General features: G+C 34.6%; 1 pseudogene; it reads left to right on the forward strand.

The window, feature by feature from the left end:
- Window positions 1–5,580, forward strand: part of LOC102030683 — an 8,806-nt pseudogene extending 3,226 nt beyond the window's left edge.
- The last annotated feature ends 1,261 nt before the right edge of the window (window positions 5,581–6,841 follow it).

A 6,841-nucleotide genomic window follows, 5' to 3' on the forward strand; every position in this document is an offset into this window, starting at 1 on the left:
TTCCTGAGAAACTATTTTGTAGATAATAATATGTAAAATGATAACCATTGATAAACTCCTACCATTTTGTCTGTAATTTGCTAAGTCCCCCCATTATTATGTTATCCTTCTTTTATTCTTTAAAATAAAAAATAAATAAAATAAAATAAAATAAAAAAATAAAAGTTGTTAGAGAAAAGAAACATCATCTGTAAAGGAAACCCTGTAAGAATCACAGTAGACTTCTCAACACAAACCCTCAAGGACATAAAATAGTGAAGTATTTCAAACCCTAAAAGGAAATACCTTCCAGCCCAGATTGATGCACCCCACAAAATTATCTTTCAAAGTTGATGAAGAAATAACTTATTTCCATGAGAAAGAACACCTGAAGAAATTCATGACCACCAAACCAATACTCCAAAATGTTCTGAAGGGTATCTAGAATACAACAATTCCATGAATCCTAATAGAGTAAATTCTCTGGGTAAGGCAAGCAATTAAACAGAAAAGGAAATAACAAAATAATATGAAAAGGAAAATAATATGAAAAAGATAAGTCAGTATGTATCAGTAAATAGTCTCAATTTACCAATCAAAAAAAAAGAGATTGGCAGAATGAACTAAAAAACTAGATCCAACAATATGCTTCATACAAAAACACATTTAACTCAAAATAAATTCATAGGCTGAAAGTCAAATATTAGAGAACAATACTCTACATGACAAAAGAATATGACAGTAGAACAGCAGGAGTAGCTGTTCTACTTGCAGAAAAAGGCATTTTTCAAGCCAAGATTGATTGGAAGGGATAAAGAAGGTTACTACATACTTGCTAAGGGGACAATACAAGTGGAAGAGATAACAATCATGAATATATATATACACCAAATATCAGCACACTCAAATATATAAAACAAACAGTAATGGACATGAAAAATCAAATATGTACTAATACAATTGCAATGGGGGACATCAATACATTACTGCGACAAATAAACAGATCAACTAGACAAAAATTAAACAAAGAAATATCAAAGCTGAACCAAACCTTTAAACAAATGGATTTAATGGATGTTTATAGCGTCTTCTACCCCACAACAATAGAATACACATTCTTCTCATGAGCACATGGGACAGTCTCTAAAATAGATCTCATACTAGTGCACAGAACATACTTAAGTAAATGTAAAACAACTGAAATTATCCCATACATATTATCATATCACAGTGCAAAGGAACTGGAAATCAACAGCAAAAGAAACCACACAAACTTCATAAACATATGGAAATTAAATAACAACCTCCCAAACAACCACAAGGCCACAGATAAAATTTTAAAAATTAGATAGATCTATAATTAAATGATAATGCCAAAACAACATTCCAGAACTTATGGGATGGAATAAAAGTGGTCCTATGAGGGAAATTTATAGTGGTAAATTCTCACAGCAGAAAACCAGAGCAAGGGCAAATAAATAACCTACTGTTGAACCTCAAGTTTTTAGAAAAAGAAGAGTAATTTAAATCCAAAATGCATATGAGGAAGAAAATTACAAAGATCAGAGCAGAAATCAATGCAATTGAGACTAAGAAAACAATACAAAGAATCAATTAATAGAAGAGTTGATTCTTTGATAGATTAAATAAAATTGACAAACACTTACACAAACTTATCAAAAACAGAAGAGGCCCTAATCCATGCAACTAGGAATGAAAAGGGTGAAATCACAATGGATCTTGCAGAAATCTAGAAGAACATCAGTACCTACTTTGAGAAACTGTACTCTAATAAAATGGAAAATGCAGAAGAAATGGACAGGCTGCTAGATAATATGGATTGCCAAAGCTGAATCAAGAAGGTAAAAAATTCTAAATAGCCCAATATCTGTAAGTGAAATTTAAGAAGTAGTTTCAAAATCACCAACAAAGAAAACCCAGGTCCTGATGGATTCACTGCTGAATTCTACAAGAAATTTAGAGAAGACCTTATGCCACTACTCCTCAAACTCTTTAATGAAATTGAAAGGGAAACAGCTGAGGATTTAGGTCAGTGGCACAGCGCCTGCCTGAAAGGGAAACAATACTCCCAAACTTACTCCTGGAAGTAACCATTATCCTGACACTAAAACTAGAGAAGGATCCAACCAAAAAGGAAAACTGCAGGACAATTGCCTTAATGAACATTATCAAATAGAATGCAGCAAATCACTAAGATTATATACCATGACTATGTTGGATTCAACCCAGGGATGCAGGAATAGTTTGACATATGCAAATCAATAAATGTAATACACAACATTAAAAGAACAAAGGACAAAAACCATAGGATCATCTAAACAGATGTAAAGAAAAGTGTTTGACAAAGTGTAATACACATTCATGATAAAAAAAAAATCCTACACAAAATTAGAATACAAGATCTTCATCTCAACCTGATGAAAGCCATCTATGACAAACCAACAGCCAACATCATACTGAATGGTCAAAAAAGAAAAGCTTTCTATCTAAAATCAGGAATAAGACAAGGATGTCCACTATCACCTCTCCTACTCAACATAGTTCTAGAAACAACAGCCAGAGCAATTACATAAGAGAAACAAATAAAAAAAATAAGGATAGGAAAAAAAGGATAAGATAGAAATAAGGAAAGATTTTTTTTTTTTGAAATAAGGAAAGATTAGTAAAGGAAGAAGTTAAATTTTTATTTTTGGATGACATGATACTCTACAAAGAAGACTTCAAAAACTCCACCAAAAGACTTTTATACTTAATAACCAAATTCAGTAGTGTAGCTGTATACAAAATCAGTACTCAGAACTGAATAGCATTCCCATACACAAATAACAAACTCACTGAGACAGAAATTAGGGAAACAACAACTTTCACAATGGCATCCAGAAAAATGAAATACTTAGAAATCACTCTAATGAAGGAAGTAAAAGACCTTTACATTGAAAACTACTGAAAAAAGAGATCAAAAAGGACATTAAAAAATGGAAAGGTATCACTTGTTCTTGGATAAGCAGAACCAATATACTGAAAAATGCCATTCTTCCAAAATTATTACACAGATTTAATACAATCTTGAACAAAGTACCAATAGCATACCTCACAAAACTAAAGAAAAAAATTCTAAAATTCATTTGGTGCCATAAGAGACCTAAAATAGCAAAAGCAATTCTGTGAAATAAAGGCAAAACTAGGGACATCACAATCCCCAATGTGAAATTATACTACAAAACTACTGTGATTAAAAAAGCTTGGTTCTGGAAAAAACAAAATGAAACAAAACAGACCCAAAGATCAATGGAACAGAATGGAAAATGCAGAAACAACTCCAAGTACACTCAGCCATCTTCACCTTTGATGAAGGGGCCAAACACCCTCACTTGGAAAAAGATAGCGTCTTTAATAAATGGTGCTGGGAAAACTGGCTTCACACATGCCAAAGATTAAAACTAGACCCATGTCTATCACCATGCACTAAACCAAAATGGAAATGGAAAGAAGACCTAAATATAAAAACAGAAACACTTAATCTGCTGGAAGATAAAATAGGTAAAACTCTCAAGGACATAGGTGTAGGCAAAGACTTTATGAATATACCCACACACACACAGGAAATATTACAAAAAATCAACAACTTGGATCTCACCTGACTAAAAACCCTTTTGTACAGAAAAAAAAGAAAAAAGAAAAACACCAACAGAGTGAAAGGACAACCCACAGAATGGGAAAAATTTTACCAGCTATTCCTCAGACAAAACACTAATGTCTGGAATATATAAAGAACTCAAAAAAAACAGACACGCCCCCCCAAATTTAAAGACCCAAAACAAAAACAGATGTCTGAAATGAATAAACATTTCTCAGATGAAGAAGTACAAACAGCAAATAAATATATTTTAAAAACATTCAACATCACTGCTCATTTGAGAAATGCAAACTAGAACAACAGTGACATTTCACCTCTCCAGACAGAATGGCTATCAAGACATCAACCAATAACATGTGCTGAAGGGGCTGTGGCAGAGAAAGCAACACTTCTCTGTGATTGATGGGGTGTAAATTAGCACAACCAATATGGAAGTTAGTATAAAGATTCCTGAAAAAACTAAAGCTAGAGGTTGTGTTTGACCCAACTATTCCTGTTCTTGGTATCTTCCTGAAAGAGTGGAAAGCAACAGACCACACTGGTACATGCACACGCATGTTTACAGCAATACAATTTGTAATAGCTGAATCTTGCAAACAGCCAAGACGCCCATCAACAAATGAATGGATAAAGAAAATGTGGTTTGTATATACACTGGATTACTCCTTTGACCATAAATAAAGTTAAATTTGAGCCGTTTTAGGTAAATGAATGCACCTTGAGACCATACTTTTAAGTGAAATAAATCACACACACACGTTTAAATATCAAATTGTTTGTCTTGAGTGAGAAACAAAAAGAGTAAATAAGGACCCAAATTTACCCAAAAGAGTAAATAAGGACCCAAATTGATGAGATATTGGGAATCAGAAAGAAAATGCTCAAATGGGAAGGGGAAAAAGGGAGGGGGAAGAAAGGAAAGAGGAAGGAACAAAAAAAAGAATGGAAGGAAAAAGCGGAAACACAGCTTTTGTAAATAAAGACAGGAAGAAAGGTTGAAGGGAGGATAAGGGAATGGGGAAAAAAAGAATCACGATATATTAAGTACAGGTACAAATTCCCTACGATGAATATGATAATTGTGTATATCGAAAGTATACCAATTAAAATGTATTTTTTAAAACAACAAAAACAAAAATGTTCTTCAAAAGTTTCTTCTTACTTCAATTTTCAAGAATCCTCTTACAAACAAAAGCCATACTATATCACTAAACACATTTTTAAGTGCCAGTAAAAGCCTATAACATTCCCTTAATAAACTGCATAAGCTTATGGTTCTCTCATCTAGACTGCCATAATCTAAAACTTTGGTACATAAGAGTGTTTTTTTCTCATTGTGCTGTTGCTGAGCATGGGAGCAAGCAGATCTCAGTAGAGCCAGGTTGCAGGATGCTCCCGCACACACAAAGCCTGCAGCACTAGCCTGGTCCCTTCATGCCCTCAGAGGAGCTGCCCACGCTGCAGCAATGCGGGAAGAAGTCAGAGAAGTCCTGTGGCTTTGCTAGGTGCTGTGCCCAAGAACAAAGGCAAAGCAGGTAAAAACAGACACAGAGGTAAGAATGAGAATGAATCTTTAAAAAGAGAATTGCTCTTCAAAGAGGATGGGCAAGAATACAGTCAGGTAATCAAGATGGGCAATGGATAATTAGAAGCAATGTGTTTCCATGGTGTGAAGAGATTATGTCACATTAGAGAGAAACTGAGAAAAAGTTTTATATAAATACCTCAAACATCACATTGGTTGGTCTTTGAGACCACCAGGATAACCAAGCTACTGTGATTCCAAAATACGATGTGGATGAGGCAAGAGGTGTCTGAACACATGTGGTGAGCTTCTTGAGCATGCTCAGATCAGTGAACTGGATACTTTTCCTTCTGGAGGTGATGGTGAAACTCAGGTTGGTGAAACTGGAGATGATGATGAAGACGCTCATGATATCTAAATTGAACCCAACATTTTACATTCTAATTTTTCTGAAGATTTTCTGAAAGTTTAGATTTGGCCATAACCCTCCAAGAAATTTTCAAACATCAGAACTAAACCAAACCTGGGAACAAATGGACTTAGTACATGTCTAGAGAGTGTTTCACCCCACAACATCAGAATACACATTCTCCGCTATACATGGGATGTTCTCCAAAATAGAGCACATATTATTCCATAGAACATGCTTAGGTAAAGGCAGAGCAATTGAAAGTATCTCATGCAAACCATTTGGACACAGTGCAGTGAAAATGGAAATCAACATCAAAAGAAACCAGGAAACTCCATAAACAAAGCTGCTCACTAATGAACATAGATGCAAAAATCCTCAACAAGACACTGGCAAATAGAATGCAGAAAATCATCAATACACCATGACCAAGTAAGATTCCTCCCAGGGATGCAGCAATGGATCAACATGGGCAAATCATTAAATGTAATATATCATATCAACAGAGCCAAAGACAAAAATCACATGATCATCTCAATTGATGCAGAAATAACATTTGACAAAGACCAATACCTATTCATGGTTAAAAAAAAAAAAAAAAAACTACAGAAAATGGTAATAGATGGTCTTTACCTAAATCTGATAAAAGCCATCTGTGACAAACTGACAGATAACATCATTCTAAAATGTCCAAAATTGAAGCCGGGCATGGTGGCACACACCTATAATCCCAGCACCTCACAGGCTGAGGCAGGAAGATCACTGAGAATTCAAGGCCAGCCTGGGCTGCAAAGTGAGTTCAAGACCAGTGAACTGCATAGTGAGACCCTGTCTCAAAAAGACAAAAAAAAATTTGAAAACTTACACTCTAAAATCAAGAACAAGACACTATCATCACTCCTTTTCAATATAGTTGGGAAACATTAGCCAGAACAATTAGATAAGGGAAAGAAATAAAAAGGAACATGGAGAGGAAAGGAAAAAGTGAAATTATCATTATTTGCAGATGGCATGATACTCTACATAGAAGACCCCAAAACCTCCACCAACAGACTTCTAGAATTAATAACCAAATTCAGTAGCAAAGTCAGCACTCAAGATCAATAACATTCCTGTACACAAACTGACTGAGAAAAATTAGAGAAATCATACTTTCTTTCTTTCTTTTTTTTTTTTTTTTTTTTTTTGCCTTTTTTTGAGACAAGGTCTTACTATGTAGTTCAGGCTGGCCTTCAGCTCACTTTGTAGCCCAGGCTGGTCTCAAGCTCAC

This window comes from Chinchilla lanigera, unplaced genomic scaffold (assembly GCF_000276665.1).
Source record: "Chinchilla lanigera isolate Chin_1 unplaced genomic scaffold, ChiLan1.0 scaffold00046, whole genome shotgun sequence".
Classification (NCBI taxonomy): domain Eukaryota; kingdom Metazoa; phylum Chordata; class Mammalia; order Rodentia; family Chinchillidae; genus Chinchilla; species Chinchilla lanigera.